General features: G+C 46.0%; 1 protein-coding gene and 1 non-coding gene across 3 annotated transcripts in view; one reads left to right on the top strand and one right to left on the bottom strand.

The window, feature by feature from the left end:
* The window catches only part of MED27 (mediator complex subunit 27), a 211311-nt gene that overhangs the window by 177109 nt on the left and 11506 nt on the right, over window positions 1-22696 (bottom strand). The window lies entirely within an intron of this gene.
* On the top strand, window positions 18877-18948 carry TRNAE-UUC (transfer RNA glutamic acid (anticodon UUC)). Its single transcript has one exon. It is a non-coding gene; the product is annotated as a tRNA-Glu (tRNA).

Raw genomic sequence — 22696 nt, 5'->3', positions numbered from 1 at the left:
CCCGTGTCCCCTGCATCGGCAGGCGGACTCTCAACCACTGCGCCACCAGGGAAGCCCACCCTTCACTTTTTACTTTTTAGACCTCTGTGCTTGTTTGTTTTACAACAAACAGATATTATCTTACAATTCCACAGAAAGCAATACTGTGGCAGCCACTTCCAACTACTTGTCAATATCTATTCTCCTTTACTTTCTTAGAAACAGAAGCCCAAGTTTTTAAACAGGAGCCACTGCTGCCCAGCCAAAAGACTATATTTCTCAGCAATCCTTGCATCTAGGTATAGGCAAGTGTCTAAGTTCTGACCAACAAACAAAATGTTCTGGCAGGTTCTGCGAAACCTTAAAAGCTCATGATGACTGCCCTCTGCTCTTTCTTCTTCCAGGTTGCTGCTAGGAATGAGAATGTGATGATGGCTGGAGCTCCAGCAGCCATACTAGACAACTTGGGAATGAAAGTTATGCATGGCAAAGCAATAAGATAAACGGAACCTTGGTCCCTGACAATACGGAGCTCCCGTTACCAGCCCTGGAATATTTTGAAAGGACTATGGCATCTACAGCCAAACCTGATCCTGATCCTGATATAAATACATTTATATGTCTAAACTTAGCAAATTCATAGGCAATGATCTGAATTGACAAATAAAGAGAAGAAAAGAAATACACCTAAGAAATAATACAGAGGTGAAAGTTCAATCTCACTACTAATTAAGGAAATAAACAAACACAGTAAACTGCTGTGGTTCACCTATCAACTAAGTAAAGATGGGAATATTTCTGTCTTATTTTGACAATTTTTTCCAATACTCATCTTTTCACACACTGAAATGGGCCAACTGATATTGCCATGGATTGTCAAGTGTTATAGTCATTTTGGAAAGCCAGCTGGGTAATATGTACCAAGAGTGTTTTTAAAAATCCATACTGCATATCAGACCCAGGTAAGAGTGAGCATTCTCCACCCTGCCTCTCCACTGACTGCAGCGATGAAACCTGGACAGCACGTATGGAGCAGTTATCTGAGGAGTCTGAGAAGTAAACAGTAGCAGGTGAATTAAGGAAGAAGACCAGAAGGCAAAGTACCACTGAACCAGGGATGAGCGAACCATCTGTTTATCCTCTAGTATCCCCGAGCCTGAACTCAATGCTGCCCCAAACTGGAAGTGTGCATCTCTAGTTCTGGCTCAAAGAGTGGGAAAAGGGTCACCTAGTTCAGAGAGAGTGGGCAAAATCGTCAGCTGTTGGGTTTTTTCTCCTTTCCATTCTCTCACGTCCCAGCTCCTCAGCAATTGTAGCAGTGGCAGTGACGACAGCATTAGCACCTGCAATGGGAAACCAAAAGGGCCTAAAATTTTGAGGGGAGGTAAATTTCCTTTCCAATCAGAAGAGCTGTAGACCAAAGGGAGTGGAGGAACATGCCCCCACCCTTTTATTCTCTCTCTGCCGTCCCATTACTTTGTCCCAAACACAATAGTGAGAAATACATAGCAGGGCAGGGCAAATAAAGCCCCAGCTTTCTAGCCACGGACCAGAAAGGAGAGGCCCACAGAACCAGAAAGTAAGAGAGATGGCAGAAAAAGGTGTGCCTGGGAAAGCAAACTCCTAAAGTTGTTTATGAACTCCCGTACGAGCATGGGTTTGCCCCTGGAGAGCATAAAATACATTCTTACTTAACAACTCGACTATGGGATAGAGGATCACCAAGTCACAAACACTGAGTGGCATAAACATGAAACAGACTGGAATAGCCACACAAAGCCTTTGAAAACAAAACACGGAAACCACAGCCCATTGAAGGCTGATCTGAACCCGCAGTCTAAAACCCAACAGGGTCGACTGCCTGCTAAAACAAAAATATCCATACTCTCCACAGAATTTAAACAGTTTCCTAACGTAATAATGAAGATGTCTAGGATACAATCCAACATTACTTGGCATATAAATGATAAGGAAAATTTCAATTCAAATAGGTAAGGTAAACATACCACTACAAGATGACAGAGATGTTGGAATTCTCTGCCAAAGGCATTACATGGCTATTATAAAAGTGCTCCAACACGTTAAGGGCAAACACTCTTGAAATGAACAGAACAACAGAAAGTCTCAACAAAGAAAGAGCAGATGCCAAGAAGAGCTAAATGGAATTTTCAGAAGTGCAGAACAGAAACACACACACACACACGTATCTTAGACCACTTGGCACCTCTGCAGTAGTTCAACGGGTAACCTATGGTTTTATAATAAAGCCTGTCCAAATCCTGAAAAATAAAAAAGTCCATACCCTTTGACCCAATAAATCATACTTCAGGGACTCTATTCTTAGAAAGTACTCCTAAGCAAAGATAAAACTTTGTGCATGAAGATGTTTATCCCATCAATATTTGTAACAGTGGTAAACTAAATGTCCAATCTAATAGGGAAATAGTATGGGAAGCTATGGTACATGTCCTGAATAGAATATTATAGTTTTTAAAATTTAAATTTTCTGAATACTGGAGAATAATGTTACAATATCATTAAAAAAAATTCTTGGGATATAATGGGAAACGGGGTGGGGGTAGTTTTGATTGTATATGAAGAATGAATACAACAAAGCTAAACACAAAACCAGTTACCTAGGAAAAAAGACTAGAAGGAAAGAATGTTAAAGAGTTAATGGTGCTAAACTAAGTAAAGGGATTATAGATGACTTTCTTCCTTCTTTCTGCTTCTCTTTTTCAGATTGGAAAAATAAGCACATATTACTTTGAAAATAATAATTAACTACGTCCTGCCTCCCCCGAAATTTTCCCTATCTTGCACTCTCAACATGATCCCTCAAGACACTAAGTCACATTACAGATTTTCCAACCAAAATTTTTCTCTCAGGATTGAAAAAAATGTTTCTTGAATGCAGGAATCTCAATTACTCTTGTTTCTAACCCTCCAGTCAAACACTTGGCAAGGAAAAATATTCCTACTGCTGATGGTTAATAAGTAATGTGAAATTATTCAGAACTACTCAAATCAGAACAGTCCTCCTTATTAGGAAAAAAATTTTTAATATGACACATTTGCAAGAACACCATTCCAAAGTAGCTTGGTCTCTATGGACAATTACAGAATGTCAAGCTGTCACACAGACGCCATTAATAACTAAACTGTTCTTTTGATTCCTCCTAACTTAAAGGTCCCCACCTTCCAAACTGTCAAGGAGGCCCCTTCCCCTCCATCTGTTCTACTGTACCAGGCTTAACATGAAAGGCCAACAGCAGAACCCCTCTGGGCCCGTCATCCTGGCCCTTCAACCACATGGATAAGCCAGCCCACTCTGTGGCCACGGTCTGTCCTTCATCGGACACCCTGGTTACGGGGGAGGGGAGCAGGGATTGGCAGCATGCTGGGGTCTCATCACTCACGTTACAATTTCCAGAAGCAAAGCAGACCATTCCTAAACCACAGAAAATTAGCTGTGACTAATTTTCAGGCTAAAAAATGCACACTGGGTTTCTGCCCTTTAAGCACTGGTATAACTGCTTAGTTAATTAGAGATGCGCTGTTAAAAGCAAACAGCGCCAAAGGAGAGCACAGGGTCAACTCTGGTACCTGGGCAATTTGGTATCTTTTTCAATCTCCCTGAAATGTGATTAAGCGTAACCTTTAAGAGTAGTGGATCACCAATCAATTTTGGTGAAACAATCTTGCATGGGACACAAGAGCATGCCCTGTAGAGAGAGGAACCTACCATGGCAGCAGGGGCTAATCATCTCACTGTGCAGAAAAAGTTACCGAGATTTATCTCAATTGATTTTACTTGCAAGGAAAACACATCATAAAACTGCAACCTCAGCTGGACACTAAAGGTCGGTCTTGGCTTCTTGAGGGATGAACTTGATATCAATAGTTATTAGGACACATTCATACAAGATACACAGGAGAGATGGAAAGAAGATGCTGGTAATCCTACTTAATCCTGATGCGGCCCTAAATCAGGCTCTGCAGACTGTGGGAAAAATCAAGGAGAAACTTCAGTATTCCTGAGATGAGATTCTTTTTTTTTTTTTTTTTTTGCGGTACGCGGGCCTCTCACTGCTGTGGCCTCTCCCATTGCGGAGCACAGGCTCCGGACACGCAGGCTCAGCGGCCATGACTCAAGGGCCCAGCCGCTCCGCGGCGTGTGGGATCCTCCCAGACCGGGGCACGAACCCGTGTCCCCTGCATCTGCAGGCGGACTCTCAACCACTGCGCCACCAGGGAAGCCCCTGAGATGAGATTCCATGTGCGTGTGCTCATCTTTGGAGCCAGAACAGCAGCAAAGTGGTGATTCTAGAGCCCCATGAAGGGAGACATTGTGCAAAAGGGGCTGGAAGATCACCAGCGTCGATGCTTCACTGCTCCTGCACTTCTCGGTGACAAGTTAGTGAGACCCGGTCCAGTGTCCAGCAGAGAACTAGGCCAGCGCAACCAGGAAAATATACACAATCACAGAACGTTGAGACCTGGACAGGACCTTACAATCAGAAAGGGCTGAGAAAGAAACACAGCAATTCGAGCACTCAGCAGCTGATACTTAATTTCTGCTCCACCAACTGTCGACAAGGCTGGTCCCCAGAACCTCACGTTACCCTAACCACACATGCAATCCTCGGGAAAAGTAGAAAAGTGAAAACACTGCCAGAAAGAAATGGAGGCAATCCAAAGAGAGCAAGAAAAGGTAAAATTTCTTCAAAAGAAACCCGAGTTGGGATGTGTGTGTGTACACACAGGTTTTACACGGTTTTAAAATAAAGTTATTCCTTTTTCTTAAACCTAACACCACAAAGTGTTCTTGAGCCCAAGAAATTGGAGGAATAAAATGTTTCTTACACTGTGGAACAGGCCTGATCAAATTTATTACCAATTCAACAAACATCAGGGCATTACTTGTGATGTAATACAAATGGTACTTAACTACGAATCAGGAAACAAGGGGTCCAGTCACAAGCAGGTGACATGGGAAAGCATCCCAGAAGAGGTGAGGGCAGGTGGGCCTTTTGGGATAGGGAGGATCTGGGAAAAAGTGAGGAGAAAAGGATGTTTCAGAAGAGGCACAGTATCAGCAAAAGGGAAATGTGGAATCCAAGTTGACAGAAGACTGACTAGTCTGCCTACAGGAGGGTACACTTAGGGCGACAGATGGGAGAGGCAGCCAGGGTGGGCTGCGGTCAGAATGCCAGGCTAAGGAGGGCAGGGGCCACCAATGGCTCACCACCCAGGACATCGCCGTGGCAGGAAGAAGGCAGGCCGCAGGTGGCAATTTACAACCTGATTTTGGCTGCAAATGTCCAACAAGGGAAGTCACTGCAAGAGACAGGGTCCAGGCCCTGTCATATTCATGGGGAAGAGAACACTAGGAAGTCAATATAAATTACAGATGCGGAGTATCTTCCTTTGACAGTAAAAGATACTAACAGCAACAACTGTAGCAGAATGCCTTCAAAGGACTCTTGGGTTGGATTTCTCGCTGTTTCTCTGTAGGGAAGGCTCTGCCCGGTAGCTCCCTGCAAGAAGCCCCTGCCTCTCACACAGGCCTCCCTGCTCCCCACCTAAAGAAGCCCCACCCCCATCTGTTCCTAGCCTTTCATCCTGCTTTAGTGTGTCTTTAAAGCACTTCTTACTACCTGATGTTATTCACATTTTTTATTTGTACCCCACCCCACCCCTACCGAGAATGAAAGCTCCATACGGGCAAGGACCTGAAGACTTTTTTCACTACTATATTGACAACATCTAAGCATACAGTAGGCATTCAATACATATTGGATGAATGACTAAAAAGACTCAGTGATGGCCTCAATCAGCGTTTATCAATCATAACTTGTCCAAGGAAACCCTAGATTCAACACATACACACATACACACACACACACACACCCATGCACACATACGTCACCCGACACACACACTGCTGCCAACGCTCTAATCAATCTATCCTTTTCAACTGAAGTGTCAAGACAGTAGTTTTTATAATCAATTGTGAGATGCTTCCCAAATAATGTGTTCCCAGTAACAGTTAAAGTACGTGAGACTGTCAATTATTTAGTGATAAACAGATCAGATTCAAGGTTATCCCTCTAACATGTCTGCCACTCATTTGCAATTCAGTAAGCTTTCTTGAGTGAGAAAGAAAGTAGAATTACAGCTGTGGCTGGCACATGGATTTCTGGAGGGATTAGCCCAAATGCCACATGGACCTCATTCTAAAATCTGACAACGCTGGGGAGAAGAGAGGGCTTGTCTTAGCCACAGACTGACATCCTTTAACTGAGGGTCCGCTTTCTTTCTCATCCCATCATTACAATACTTTTCAAAGACCTATGCCATCTCTTGCCCACATCCCTGAGCCAGACATCAAGACTGTGGAAATACGCACAGTTAAATTAAAAGGAGGATTATAGCACTGGTCTATACGGCCCAGAGTTTTTTCCAGCCTCTAGATCTGTGTCATCCAATATAGTGGCCACTGGCCACACGTGGCTACTTAATTTAAATTTAATTAAAAACGGAGTCCCTCAGTTTACACTAGCCACACTCCAAGTTACATGTCAATAATACATGTTACATGTCAACAGTTACAGGAGTAACCTAGAGAATATTTCCATCATCACAGAAAGTGCTATTGGGCCTTCTGAATTCCTAAAATGAGTATGTCACGTGCCAGACGAACTGCAATGGAGGAGCCTGAAGTGCCAGAGCAGGCCTCTTCCCTTGCCATCTTAACCATGACGGGGCATTCAGCTTATGATCAATTGTGCAAAAGAGGAGCCATAAAATAAAACAAACTGTGGTCCAGGAAAAAGGGCAACAGGAGAGAGTGACAGGGCTACCACTCACTTTCTGACTTAGTTCATCCACAGCCCTGGCATTAGCTTGGCCGTGATATGCGCAAGCTGCACACAGCAAAGCTGTCACAAGCAGAGATGGATGGCCCCACAGAAAAGGGACCGTGAGGGAGGAAACCAGCATCAGCGAGAACCCGGATCTCCTGACTCCAGGAGAGTTGCCTTAAGACAGTTTTATTCTTTTACATTTCCTTTAAAAGGGGTCAGCTATTTGTCTACAAACTTCTGCTTCACAAGCAAAACCAAAACATCTTGGAGAAGGGCTGACATTTAATCTGCAAACAGTCCCTTTTTTGAAGTTTCATAATGAAAGATTAATTCCACACAGTGGCTATCTAGTAGTCATGCACTGAGTGTGTTTTTTTTTTTTGAAATATACAATGGGTCTCAGGTTAAAGCCTAATAACTCTGCGTGTAAGTAACATCTCAAAGGTAAGACTTAAATATACACACAATGAGAAAAAAAAAAAATCTCTCCATAACAAAACCCAGTCAAACTTAGGAGCAGTGAGATTCTCCACACCACACTCCAGGTCAAGCAAAATTACTGCTCCATCCTGTTATTTATGAATCGGCCCCTTAATAATTCCATGGAAAGGTGGCTCAGAAACCTGTTAGTTAGCTAGGCTATAAAGAAAAACACAGTAAGGAAAAGAAAGTAATAGGGCGGGAGGTGCTAATTTCTTTACACTAAGCACCAAAGATCTGAATACAGATGGCAGCTTCTGGGGAAGTGGGGGAAATAGGCAGGTTGGTTAGAGGAAAATGCTTCCTTCTTATACACACGGGCACAGACACTCTAGTGAGTGCTTACTACATGCCAAACCCTACAGGGAGTAATCCATAGATATTATCTCAATCCTCACAATAACTCAATGAGGAGGACAGTATGACCCCAATTTACATGCAAAAACCGAGGCACAGAGACATTAAGCAACGTGGCAGAAGTCACACAGCCAGGAAATGGCAGAAGCAGGCTATGAACCCAGAAAGCCAGGTTCTAGAACGCAAGTTTGAAACTCTGGTGCCACAATCCCGATGTTACCGCTCTGCTTCCTCCTACTGTTCTCCTTTGTGTGCGTTACGTTCCAGGCAAACCAGTCGAGTCTCATTAGCAGAATACAGAGTTCACCAAAGTGTGTAAGATGGTGTCTACCAGCTGAGTCCTGGGCTGTTCCCAGGTGAACACTGTTTTTCACATTAGTAGCTCTGTATTACAATGTCTGTTAGAAAACCCATACATAATTAATCATTAAAGAAGTCACAAAGTTTCCTTTTCAAAGAAAATATATTAAGGAAAAGTGTTAATCTATTTAAAAGGTATCAAGTAAGCAAAAGTAAAGGTGGCGTGGGGAGAAGACGGCGCGCTAAATCTCATTTTCTCAGGTTGGCAAAGTTCAGGCACCTAGTTTTTTTTTTTTTTTTTTTTTTTTTTTTTTATAATTTTTTTTTTTTCTTTTTTAGATGTTGGGGGTAGGATTATTTATTTATTTATTTTTGGCTGTGTTGGGTCTTCGTTTCTGTGCGAGGGCTTTCTCTAGTTGTGGCAAGTGGGGGCCACCCTTCATCGCGGTGCGCGGGACTCTCACTGTCGCGGCCTCTCCTGTTGCAGAGCACAGGCTCCAGACGCGCAGGCTCAGTAGCCGTGGCTCACGGGCCCAGTTGCTCCGCGGCATGTGGGATCCTCCCAGACCAGGGCTCGAACCCGTGTCCCCTGCATTGGCAGGCAGATTCTCAACCACTGCGCCACCAGGGAAGCCCAGGCACCTAGTTTTTTAGCACCTTAATTTTTTGTGTTTTTTTTTTTTAACATTGGCTCACACTGCCCTTTCCACCTGGGATGTTCTTCCCATTTTCCTCCCCACCCTCCAGGTCTGCCTGTCAAAAGCACACACATCTTTCAGGGGCAGGTCACACCGCCCGCCACCCCCCCGCCCCCAGTCTTCTTCAGGGTGCGCTGACCAGGGTCGTCTCCTCCAAAAGACCCTCAGAGGCCCTCTGAGCCTTCCCGGTGTGGTCATGGCCCTCTGCTCTGTACCCCGCGGATGCGTCCCGCTCACCGCTCACTGCACCGGGAGGCTTGCGAAGGCGGCCTGTTCTTCTCCGGGGCCCCACAGGGTCCAGCACACAAGGCCCTCCAGAAACACGTCCTAAAGGATCATGCGGGGGCTGTGCCAAGCGTTCTCAGGAGACGACATCAGGTACTCCTCACTTCCGTCAACAAAGCAGAAAAGGCGCAAAAGAGCTATGTTCCAAATACCTTCTGAAACAGAAGACTCCAGCAGAAAGTCTCTATAGATTCGGGAGCCAAATCTATAAAGAACTGGAGATTATTTTTTCACTAATGCTCATCAAGTTTGATTGCAAGTCTGCGGGCCTAAACCAGGACTGAGCTTTTTGTAAGTCCTCCACAATGTGCCTCACCTTCTATGAGAACTTTATAAACGAAATACAGTAATTAACCTTGGGACCACTGAAAACCACGTGTACAACCAGACAAAATTAATATTTACAAGACCAAACAGGACAGCAAAGACGATTAAATCAACAAGGATTTAGATGTGGGTCAACTCAGACTCCAAACCACAAATGAAACCTGCTGCTAAGATGCCTTCCACTCACTCACAGCACTGCTAAGCTGCTTCCAAGACAGAACGCTAGGAAGGGAAAGGCATGTGGACTAATATTACACCAATGGAGGGAGGACCCTCATTACCCACGCGTTCACAGGGTCAAAAGAGCAGCCAGGACCACTAAATCCACAGAGAGTGCAAAAATCTCATTTTAGTCAAGCCTCCATCACGACGCAATTGTAACAAGTAGTCCTGCTAAGAAAAGGAGCTATTTACTGAGCCCTTATTATATGTCAGGCACCACTGTAAGCGCTGCAGGCATCTGAATTCACAGAAGCCACACAACACCCCAGTGGGGAGGCTGTTATGGTTGGTTGGGCCCCCTTCGCAGATGAGGAAGCTCGGAGGGGCTCGTCACTCACCTCCAGGACACCCAGGAAGGACTTGGCAGAGAGGCAGAGCTTGAAGCTGGCATCAGACAGAGCCCAAGTGCTCAATCATCGTGTCATATTCTGTGTATCTAGCTTTGCAGTTTTACCCTCAAACATAACTGACATAACATTTGCTCCCATTTCCACCACGATAATTATGGCATATTGTTTATTTTATGCCTTCATTAAGTAACTTCATTAAGTAGGACAAATAATGGCCGTTTTTACAGCTCATTATTAGTCCTACAACGCACACTGCTCCTGTGAGAAACAAAGATTAATCTTCCTACATCTGCACGGACTCCTGGTTGGGGCCGTCATGACAGCGAAAAGGAGGCGCCGACCTCAACCTTATCGGCGGACGCCCTGGAAAACGCTCACACGGCGACCCACCCCCGTCCCAGCGATTACATGAGAATTGCTGGGTGAAAACATCACCAGCTTCCAAGCAGGCATGAGCCATTTCAGAAAAGCAACTTTCTGACTTTCAGAGTAAGAGAGGAAGGCATAGCCATGGTCCCCGAGGACTCATGACGTGCAGAGGAAGCTTCTGACTGGCTCAGCATGACTCCTTCCTCTAAGAACTGTCCGCCCCAACTCCATGGGCACATTCATTGGACCAGAACAGACAGCTGACTCCAGATTCCCTCGTGGAAAGTAGAACTGCAAGGCTCTTCGTCCAGCCCCTACTGCTCACATCAACTGAGGTGATGTAAACACCAAGGCCATGAAGCTGTATTGCTCAACCGAGTGCACCCATCTGCAGACAGAAACGCCTGATGGAGACACACAAAGAACCAGGGACAAGGGACCATGAGTCCTAGAGTGCCAAGACAGGCAGAGGCGTTGCTCTGGTTCCTGATGTCTTTCTGGTTCTCAGTGCCATCCCCCTGGAAGCCCTGGCTCCATTTCCTGCCTGCTGGTCCCATAAAACACCCATAAATGCCCCCCTTTTGCTTATTTTCCTTGAAACCAGATAAACCTAGAAAAGGTAAAAGTAAACATTAGCCTGCGTCACGTGAGGTAATCCTCAGCCAACCCCATTAAGCAGGATTATTTAAAGTGCTGGGGCTTGTTTGGGTCTCATCCACCTCTAAGGGGAGAGAGAGGGGGTGGGATCACGGAAAGAGCCCCGGGCTCGGCCATCTCAGGGTTCAGGCAAGGCACCTGCCTTTGCACCAGCAAGCAAGCAGGGACCACCATGTTCAACTGGCCTGATCTGCAAGTCTCTGGGAGATCCAAATGCGATCACGGATGGGACTCTGGGCTGTGCTCTGCTGTGAGCAATTTCTCCAGGAGTGCTAGGTGTGCCTTAAAGAGGGAACACAGAGCTGGGCACTTAAATATTCTCCTGCATTTGTAGCCAGTTTCCTTCTGCCTGAAATAATCAGGAATAACTTAGGTGGGACCTCAGTAAACTTCATTTTTCTCTAGGATAAATATAAGCACGTGGCAAAGCCAAGGGGAAGCCAAAATTTCAATTTCTCATATATTAAATTAGGCAGTGACTAGAAAATTCTGCATATATCTGGGATTTTCTAGCAGGTGGTCCCAAACATTACTCATCAAAGTGAAAAGACTCCCTGAGTTTAGGACTCATAAGCCCCCTGAAGGCAGAAAACCAAGTTTATCTTTCTTTAAGATGCTGAATAATCGATGTCCCCCTCCACTTTCTCAGCCCCTCCTTGACAACAAGGATGAAGTTGTCACCACTATGGCCTCCAGTGAGGCAACAAATACAATGGAATATTCTGTGCTCAAGGGAAAAAATATGAAAAGTGACAATCCTATTTTTTTAACGTTAAGAATTTTATGAGACTTAGCCACCAGCTTAAAAGTAAAATCTTAATATCAGGCTGAATGAAATATGTTGATCATATGAGATCATTCGAAAATCATGCATAAAAAGCGTGATACAATATGCATTATAAGGATTCCGGTCCCCTCTTCCTACTGCATAGAGAGGCAAAGTGCATTACTTTGTTTTTTAGCAACTAGAAGGTCATGTAAAGGACACTGACAAAGATGTCTGGGCCCTCCAAATCCACATCTCTACAACTTCAGTGAAAATGCATCAAAAGCTAAGGATTTTGTAACCAGCTCCATTATCAATATACCATATTTCATTTATTCTAAAACCTTCTGAAATCAAGATACATCTGAAAATTCTCTTTGGCAGCGCTCTTTCTCATGTTTTCTCGGTGGTACATAACGTAATGATGCGTCTTACAATCAATGGCATCTCACAGTCAATGAAACAGAAGCTATTGGCGAAGGCGCCAGCCCTCACAATTCACACCACCTTCCCAACCCTGAAAAGCACTAACAAACCCACAGACTCTGGCCGCATTCTGGAAATCCCGCTTTATCTGAAAGGATGAAGCAACAGCAGCGGCTAGATGTCCTCACTACATCAGAGAGAAATGAAATGTAACTTCCATGCAAGGATCAGAGAGAACAGCTCTCCACAAGTCAAACAAGACCTCCGGGATCAGAAGCCAAACAAGTGTTTTTCCTTTCTTAAAAGCTTCTAACTAGAGTATTCACTTTGGAGAGAGGCTCCTATCTCAGGGAGGGTAGGAGGGGAAAGAATCACCCTCAGAGTGACTTCAGTGAAGAGCTTACAGACCAGCATGGGGCTCAGTTCAAGGCAGACAAGCTTCAAGTTTAAACAGTAATTTGTGCATAATTATCCTCACAGGTTGATACAAGAGAGTTAGATTAAATAAATTAATCAAAGTACAAATTGTGCTGGCAAGCTCCAGCGTCTGGCTTCTCCTAAGGCTAACCTGCCAGCAGCACCAGGGCTGAGTTTCACAGCCCCCAAATCGGAGCTGGCAGGTGACAGGGGCAGAAGAGAGGCAGTCACACTCCCAAGCAGGGGAGCCAAGGTGACAATCAGAGGGGCGGGCAGAGGGAGGGCTCCGCTGAGCTGTAACAGTGGAAGCCTTAAACACAAGATCCATTACAGCCCGAACACCCACAGCCATTTACACATCACGGTTGGAAATAAATCCTCGGGAAAGCAAATTTCAAGGGGAAGCAGCCATTAATACGCCTTGCCCGAAGCCCAGCTCAAGCCAGATCTCTTGTCTGCCAAGAGGTGTGACCGGGACGCTCTCTTTCTCTCACCCGACCCCCTCACTTGGAAGTCAGGTTATTATCAGTATATTAGAAGCAATGCTAATCTATTTCATTAGCATACTCCTGAGAACTAACATTTATTGAGCCCTGGGCGAAGTTCTTTACTTAATGCTGGTAACCCAAGGAGGTAAGAACTGTTATGATTCCCATTTAAAAGGTGTGGAAACTGAGACCCAAGGACCAAGGGACCTGCCCAAGGTCACAAACCAGTGGACAAACCACAGAGCCTGGGATCAATCTAGACACGTAGCTACACTGTCAGGGGAGGAGAGGAGGTTCAAGGTAGAAAAAATATTAACAAAGGAAGGAAAACTGTTTCCATTTCTTTGTAAAAGAATAACTGGTTGGCATGGACGTGATCCCATGTGCAGAGGTTCGTGGTAGGATTAGTAGGCGGGGCCCTGCTGTGCGGTGAAATAGCAGCGACACACAGTCTGGCAGAAACACAAAGCCACGGCCACCGGCAGGTGACACAGCCCGAGGAAGGCGGGTCGGAGGAACAAGGAAGAAGGGTTGACAGAAAAGCTGTACACCACCCCCTTGACCCTTTCGGCTGTCAGCTCCATCTATGCCCATCAAGCCAACTGATACACATCTTTCTTTGCAGTTGGTGGGAGAACAAGCACACAGGGACAGCATCCGCTGCTGCCCTCCCACCGGGACCCCTGCACAGTCCCATTCAATGGCCACGTCTCTCTGGAACCTTCATCAGAGTGTCACCCTTTCTGAGCTTCTCTGTAGGAAACCCTTTGCACCCTCCACCCATCACACTCCATTACTCAGCTTCCAAATTCAACTTTCAAACAAACTGTCTCAAACACCTCCTATTTTCTTTCAGAGGAAGGCATGCATGAGCTTTGCCTTTGTGTCCTGTCACCCCACAAGTAGCTCCAGATAATACAGTCACCCCTCATCTACAAAGGACGGATACAAGACGCTTTCTGCAACACTGAAAGATACTTTAGGAAGGAAAGCAGAGGCAGGAGGAGAGGGACCATGGGAAGGAGGGACAAGGAATGGGCAAAGCCGTGAGGGATGGAGGCTGAACCTGGACTCGGGAAAGAAGTCCTCAAATCACAAAGTGAGCCAAGGCTATAAAGACTGAAGGCGCCTGGTTCACAGCACACTCCTGCAGCCCTGCCCCCCAAGGTTCTAGGGCTCGGCTTCGGGAGGGTCTGTCCAGCCCACCGCAGTCAGAGCTGGAGGTGAGGCTGCAGACATAAAAATAACAATACTCCTGGGGACTTCCCCGGTGGTCCAGTGAGTAAGACTCTGCACTCCCAATGAAGGGGGACTGGGTTCAACCTCTGGTCGGGAAACTAGATCCTGCATGCATGCCGCAGCTGAGAGTCCACGTGCCGCAACGAAGATCCCTCGTGCCACAACTAAGACCTGGCGCAGCCTAAATAAATAAATTTTAAAAAAATAAATTAAAAAATAACAATGCTCCTAGACCTCTTGATGGTTGTTACAAGACTGTGCTTTTTATACTTATGCTGGTAGTAGGTTGCAAATGAAGTTTGATGTGGCAGACTTTTAAACTATATTGTTTTAGCTTGAATATTCTATACTTTTTTTGGTTTTTTATAAATTTATTTATTTATTTTTTTTGGCTGCATTCGGTCTTTGTTGCTGCACGCGGGCTTTCTCTAGTTGCGGCGAGTGGGGGCTACTCTTCGTTGTGGTGAGCAGGCTTCTCACTGCAGTGGCTTCTCTTGCTGCAGAGCACGGGCTCTAGGCACACAGGCTTCAGTAGTTGTGCCACGTGGGCTTCAGTAGTTGTGGCTCGGGGGCTCCAGAGCGCAGGCTCAGTAGTTGTGGCGCACGGGCTTAGCTGCTCCGCGGCATGTGGGATCTTCCTGGACCTGGGATCGAACCCGTGTCCCCTGCGTTGGCAGGCGGATTCTTAACCAATGAGCCGCCAGGAAAGTCCCTGAATATTCTATAATAAGCTTTTATAAGGTATAACATGCTAAATCACTACAAAATTTGTTGTACTGTAAGAAGGGTATAAATAGTTTATTAATAAAATGCTTTTTATGCAAATTTAAAAGAAAAAGAAAAAAACCAATATTCCTCTCTCTGTGGCAGTGGTTCTTGAACTTGTGGGGGCCACAGACCCCTGAAAGGATCTTGATGAAAGCTGAGGATTATTCTCCTAAAAAACGGACCTACATACATTCAGGACCCAACAGAAGTCTGACCGCAGACCCCAAATTAAGGACTCTTAACTTTTGTGAGCTACTTTTTGATGACATATATTTTATCAAACAAAAACAGGCAAGCAGCAGTCAGGGTGGGAGGGAGTGGACAACCGACAGGCACAGAATATATATAATTCAATGCCCCCTCCAATCAAATGCTTAAATTATTTCTATGACATCTCGGCCACATGCCAGCAGAAGCCGCAGGAATGGATGAGTACTGTTGAGATGACCAAGATCAGAGATCACTTCTACGGTCCTGAAGCTTTGGGGAGCTAGTTATGTTTTAGCAACTCAAATTTAAAGATAACAACAACAAAACCCTGAAAATATGACATAATATAGCTAAATTAGGGAATTACAATTCACATAAGAAATTCTCCTTTGCCAGCCCACATATATATTTAAAATGAGATTACAGACAATGACCTTTGTGACTTATAAAAATGCTTGGGGTCACAGATCTCATAGACAGTTAGTAAACTTTTGGAAGTTTCTATCCAAAGATTTTACGTGAAAGAAGAGCCATTTTCTAACAACGCCCCCGTTATAAAGACACCACCACGTTCTCCAAACAGAAAGCAGTTGCCCTGCATCTGTGCCACTGAGACAGCAAAGGTACACTAGAGAATAAAAGGATCTGAAGTCAGAAGATCCGTGCCTCTTCCCGGCCATTTACAACCCACTGGCCTGGGGCAGGTCTCTTAACTTTTAGGAATCTGAACTCCCTCTTCAGTAAAATAAGGCTAAGATGCAGAGTTATTATGATTCTGATGATGATGACAGTGACAATAATGATGGTAACTAACACATACCAGCCCTCTTCTGAGCCCCTGGCATATATAAAGATTTTGATCTTCACAACAGCCCTGAGGGAGGTAACTGTCATCAACCTCATTTTACAGATCAGAGAACAGGAGTAAGTTGCCCAAGGTCACAAGTAGTCAAGAGAAGAAGCAGAACTTGAACCCAGGCAGGCAATCTGGTCCCAGAGCTCCTGCTTTTATCGCCACGCTACACAGCCTCTCCGGCCGGATGAGATGATGAACACTTCCACACTTTAGAGACTGTAAAGTGCTGAAACAGGGACTTCCCTGGTCGCCCAGTGGTTAGGACTCCACACTTCCACTGCCGAGGGCCTGGGTTCGATCCCTAGTTGGAGAACTAAGATCCTGCAAGCCGCGCAGCACAGCCAAAAAAATAAAGTGCTGAAATACAATATAAGACACTTCTGTAACGTTCACTGTCTCCTTTCTTTGCCCTTTTCATATCTGCCTCAAAATAAGATAATCTGCCTTCTGTTTGTATCCCCAAACTAGTTAAAAAAAAAAAAAAAAAAACTTAATATGCATTATCCTTCAGTAAGTCAGGCCGTGAGTGGAATGCACAAACCAAATAAAGACATCTCAGCAGCTGTGCACCGAGGAAATACAGCAGCTAAGAGTCACCTCCTACCCGAACATCAAGAAAAGTGGGACCTGGACCCCTACAGCCCCACCTCCCCCCTCAAAAACATGTCACTGGAATTTTAATATTGACTTCAAAGACAAGGAAGCTACTTAGTTAACTCAAAGTGTTTTGTTGGTTTGTCTTCTTCTGTTGGGCCTCGCTAGACATTGGAAATACCCTGATGAACAGGCGGGCAGTGTCCCTGTCCCCTGCCCCAGCTATCGGTACTTACAGTCCATAGCGAATCACGCCACGATGTGGGCAAGGGGGGCTGCAGGAGTACAGGGGGGTTACCTCACCCTGACTTGGGGAGTTGGAAAAGACTCTCCCGAGTATGTGACCATAAACAAATTTGGAAAAATAAAGTGAGAGAATATTAGCCAAACAAAAAGAGGGGTGGGGCCCGTTGAAATAGGCCACTTCAGCAGCATGAGGGCAGGAGGGCGTGCAGGCTGAGTGCGGAGCTGGGGTACCATGTGAGTCAGACCGTTACCAGCTACATTACAGAGTCTGTCTTCATCCTGAGCGCAAGAAGAAATCATCACCATATTTTAAGCAGGAGACTTGTGAGATCAAACTTGCACATTTAAAGGTCACTGATGCTATGTGGGGAGAGACAGGAGGTGGTGAGACAGGGAGGCCAGTTAGGAGACTTCTGCAAATGTCCTGGCTATGAGAGAAGACTCCCTGAAGGAGGGTGGGAGTATTCGCTCATCCATTTAGCAACAAACACTTACTAAGCGCACGCCAAGCACAAGAAACCATGGTTCGACCCCAGTGCCGGAGGTGTAAGGGTCCAGTGCAGCTGACACGCAGAGGGAGTGAAATCCAGGAGGCAGGGATGCTGCCTGTTTGATCTTACTGGTTGTCCTTAACCCACCCCAGAGCCGGTGTTTCCAGCACTCCCCTGGCCATCAGCTCCCAAGTCCCCACCTCCCTATGAGGCTGGCCTTATCTGACGAGTGGGAGTAGAAGGTGGAGGTACAGTCGTTGGGAACTGCCCTCCAGACCCCACCGGGGTGCAGATATTGTCAATGTGCCTTTAGGATCAACCACAAACTGGAGGCTTACGAGAGCCCTTTCCCATCTTGTGACTCATCAGAATAAAGCAACTCCACCCTCTGCGAGCCAAAAGCTCTGAAAACCTTCCTCAAAAGCCATACGTGCCCATCACTTTGTGACTGAGAAGGACAACACTTCACAATTCGGAGGACGTCTCAACAGGAAAGGCAACGTTCCCCACAAGACATCTTACTAGGAAATTACTACACTCCGGTTCTATAAGCTGAGGCCCCCGAGCACGGCATTTGGGCCGAGGATTCCAATGAGCTGCCAGTAGGATAATGTGGTGACGCTCTCTGAGCTACTGTGAAAATGCATTAAAATCTCAATGTTTGAGCTCATCCAAGCAATTAAAATGGACACGGACTGCTCTGTTTTAGACTGGGAAAAACAAGGATAGGAGAGCGTTGGCCTCTATAATCCTCTGAGGCTTCTCGGAACATTTTAAAAGCATTTAGATAGCACCTTTGCTATCCAAACCAAGCTGACGGTAATCTAGTTAACCAGCAACATCTCCACTGGCTCAAATTAAGTGTTACGGGGGAGAGGGCATGGCGGACGGGAACTTGCAGCGCTGAAAGGAAACGCGTACCCACCAAGGGCTTCCTCTGTGCTGGCCCCGCGCTAAGAGCATCACCTGCCCAGAAAAATAAGTGTCACAAGCATTTTTCAGGTGAAGAGGACGAAATTTGGAGAGGAGCTATATAACATACGGAAACCATCGCAGTGATTTTCACAGGAAAGAAAATACAATTCCACGTGATCACTAAACAAAACTCTTCAACGGCTGCCTCCTCATTTTCTGCTCACTAAGAAACAGAGGTCGAGAATTCATTTTATCTTGAAACTCGGGTGGTTCAAATTCTCATCACAAACACCATGGATGATGTAGGAATTTGAATCAACTCATTCTCTAGGAAACATACTGAATTATCAAGTGTGATTTTAAATAGTGAGCTAGACAAATGATTGGATGGACAGCCAGGCAGGTGGCCAGGCAACAGCAGAGGACACAGCGCAGGCAGCGGGCCCCAGCTCGCCCCTGGTGAGACACTGAAGTCAGTGCACAGGGCCAATCTTACCCACGGGCAAAATCAGCCTTCAGGGCTCCAGGTATTTAAATGAAATTTAAACAGACCCATTCGCTGGGAATTCCCTGGTGGTCCAGTGGTTAGGACTTGGCGCTTTCACTGCCAGGGCCCGGGTTCAATCCCTGGTCGGGGAATTAAAATCCCGCAAGCCCCGTGGTGAGGCCAATAAAAATAAAAATGAAAATAAACAGACCCATTGACAAATAAGAGAGAATAACAACTGTGCAGCACCCTTTGCAGTCACTAATCCATATCAAAAGAAGCACGTGGAGAGTTCTTTTAGGACAGAAACAGTCCAACTGGGTCAGGTCTCATGTCAACGGTGGCAAGAAAGTCAGTACCCTGACTGACTGATGGTTTTTTTTGCCTTTGGACACAAATATAAGATAGATATTTAGTGTTCTCTTAAAATCAATGAAAACCCCTTAAAACAAGCACAACCTGGGACTTCCCTGATGGCGCAGTGGTTAAGAATCCGCCTGCCAACGCAGGGGACACGGGTTTGAACCCAGGTCCGGGAAGACCCCACATCAGGCAGTGCAACTAAGCCCGTGCGCCACAACTACTGAGCCTGCGCTCTAGAGCCCGCGAGCCACAACTACTGAAGCCCGCACGCCTGGAGCCCATGCTCCACAACAAGAGAAGACACCGCAACGAGAAGCCCGTGCACCGTGACGAAGAGTAGCCCCCGCTCGCCACAACTAGAGAAAGCCCGTGAGCAGCAACGAAGACCCAACACAGCCAAAAATAAATAAAAATAAATAAATTTATTTAAAAAGAAAAGAAAAACAAGCGCGACCTTAGGCTACAGCAGAATATGGGCAAACTGGTGACATGCCAACGGCAAACAAACCAGAAGAGTGTATATTACAGCAATAAATTTGCATTTGCGTTAAGCACAAGACAGAATTAAAATGCACCAAACTATGAAAACAGGATGATATTTAAGATCCCAGGAGTGCAAGACAAAATTTCCTTTATGTTCAGGCCCTGTTCTAGATAAGTTACAGGTGTCAATTAAGTCACCCAGCACCCTATCAGTTATGCTCCTTTCTGACAGTAAAGACAGGTAAACTGAGACATAGAAAGGCCACTGATTAAGGGGGGAAAAAAGACCAACAGTGGAGTCAGGAATTATTGTTAAAATCATGTGCTTTGGGCATGCTGATCAAGTTAGAGAACTGTATATATGTTAAGTTCCAGGAAGATGGGAACTGATCAGTGTCATTCGCTGTGTCTAGAACAGTGCCTGAAACATAGCAGATGCCCAATAAACACGTATTCAATAGATGGATTAGATATTTCCTAGCAAACAGCACACTACTCAAAAGCAGTTTGGAAATTAATATGATTGAGCATTTTATACCAAGTGCACCCACTTTCTCACATATGAATGCATGCACACACTCAAAACCTGCAGACTCTCTCGCTTCCAAATCTACTGTGTATGGTCATCAGAAGAGCACTGAGTCCAAATGCTCAGCGGCAGCAACTACTAATAAGTGATCGACAATTCGAGAAGCCTACTGACTGAAAATCATGATGGTATGATGTAACCCTCCAACCCTAAAACACACAGAAACATCCAAACGGGGAAAAAATAAGAGCAACTGGCATCCCATGAACCCACTGGAGGACTAAGTACAATTCCTGTTAAAAAGGGGAAAAAAGTGGGCAGGGGGCAGGGGGATGACACAGTCATCCCTGGGGTCCCCACCCATGCCAGGAAGGGGATAAGAGGCTCCAAGGCAGTACCTTTCTTTTCATGACATGCCCAGCAAATATGCCAGTTAGTTGCTAATATCCCAACTTCTCATATCATACTTATCACATTGGAGCTTAAAGCAGATGAGGGTACCTGCCTCTCTGAATCTGCGGGGCCTGGGGCTGCTCTGCTCATGGAGGTCAAGGCAATTGCCCTGAGCCACATCCGTGCCTGAGCTGGGCCCCGCGCAGTCTTGGTCTGTGCACAGACTGCAGCTGTCAATGGGTCACACCCACCGCCATGGTTCCCTCTGATACAGCATGTGGACTGTCCACTGCTCCTGCTTCACTGACAGGGGGATCAGCAGACACAAAACCACAGGTAAATGGCAATATTTTAATGGGCTTCAAAAGCGGAAGAAACCTCTCTGCTTGCCTGGACATCCGGATGACATTCCCTTTTCAGGCTACCGAACACTGTGGGTCCCAGTTAGAGGGCTGGCAGTGTGGCCCTTGGACAAGTCACTCTCTCTATAAAAGGAGGGGCGCTGCCCCACCTGATCGTGGAGGTTCCCTTGAGATCTAACACTTGGCCAGAGGAGGCACAGTGCCTGGAGTCTGTTTGGAAATATGGGGGGGTTGGGGGGGCTCAATTACAAGTGTCTACTGTGTCCCCCGACGGGAGGCCTTCAAAGTGACACCAGAGCCCCAACCCTCGAGGAGAGGGGATGAGGGGATGGACCTGGAGGGCGAGCAGCTGCGAAGCGCAGCTGCTGAAAGCCTGTGGGGCAAACACAGATCAGATCAGCTCTGCCTGGTCATTCTGGAGGCTTCTCTGCAGCAGCGCTTTAATCTCTGGGCTCCTCCCAGAGGAACCGGGCTATGTCTAGCGGAGCAGCCACAAACGAAACTAGAGATTTCAGAAAGAGCCTTCAATCCACACGGTTGAGGCAAGTTTGACGGTGCAACAAGCTACTGACTTTCCAGAACCTACTAGATGAGTATACTGTCCCCGGGGGGAGTGAGGGTCTTGGGAGTTTCGGTCACTCGGTCAAGTCAGCGAGGAAAAGCAGCAGGTAGAGCAGGGCCCCGGCCCAGGGAGCACGACAACCAGCTCCAGAGAGGCTGCTGGAGCCTCCCAAACAAACATGGGACTGCTGCAAAAGAAGGGGAATGCTGACGGCACAGGCACAGGACCCAGGGGCGGAACTCCTGAGCCCAGCCCAGAGGTCCTTAAGATTAGGGCATGGCCGCCAGAGAAGGGATAAAGTCTCTAGGCGCTCCCTTCCACACCTCCTCCCTTTCAGTTCCCCCACACCCAACAACAACACAAAGCTGCAAAAAGTCAAGGGCAAGTAAATCGCAGCAGACTCAGAAGGGAAAAAACTCAAACTGATCTAAAAAGGAAAGAGGAAGAGATTTAGAGGCTTCAGTTTACTTAGAAATAGCTACCTGCAGTAACGGCCACTATACATCCTACCCTGAACCAGAAGCTTTATATACAGTTTCTAATTAGACATTCAGACCAATCCGATGAGACTGGTATTATGTCTATTTTCTAGTCCAGCAGGCTGAGGCTCAAAGGTGTTAGATAACACCCAAAGTCTAAGTCCTAACACAGGACAGGGCTTACCCTTCTGGGGATAACGAACAGGCAGAGGAGGATAAAAGCTGTCACGGGTGTAAACGCAGGGGCACCTAATCTGGGTACATCTCAGAAGACTTCCCAGAGCAAGTCTAAGACCTAAATGACTAAGACTTTTCCAAAGAAAGGAGGGAGAAGGAAGAATAGCGTGTGCAAAGACCCTGAGATCAGAAGATTCTGGGGAACCGCAATGCATTTTGCAGACGAGAAGTGGCCAAAATATGAGCAGGGAAAGTGGGAAGAAAGGAAGCTGAACGCTGAAGGATTCCTGATGAAATGACATGATGTCCGGCATTGCTTTCAAATACTCCAGTCCTCACCCCTGACCCCCAAAAAAGAGAGTAGGGGGATGTGGAAATCAATGAAATAAGAGTGGCAAAATATTCTTAATTGTTGAAGCTGAGTAGACAATGGCTCATTAGATAATTCTCTTATTTTTGTGTAATTTGAAACTTTCCACAATAAAAAGTTTAGGGGTTTTTTTCCCCCAGAAAGAAAGGAAGGAAGGAAGGAAGGGAGGGAGGGAGGGGGGG

Source organism: Lipotes vexillifer, unplaced genomic scaffold, assembly GCF_000442215.2.
Source record: "Lipotes vexillifer unplaced genomic scaffold, Lipotes_vexillifer_v1.1 scaffold149, whole genome shotgun sequence".
NCBI lineage: Eukaryota > Metazoa > Chordata > Mammalia > Artiodactyla > Lipotidae > Lipotes > Lipotes vexillifer.
This window is presented reverse-complemented; position numbering and strand designations above follow the sequence as displayed.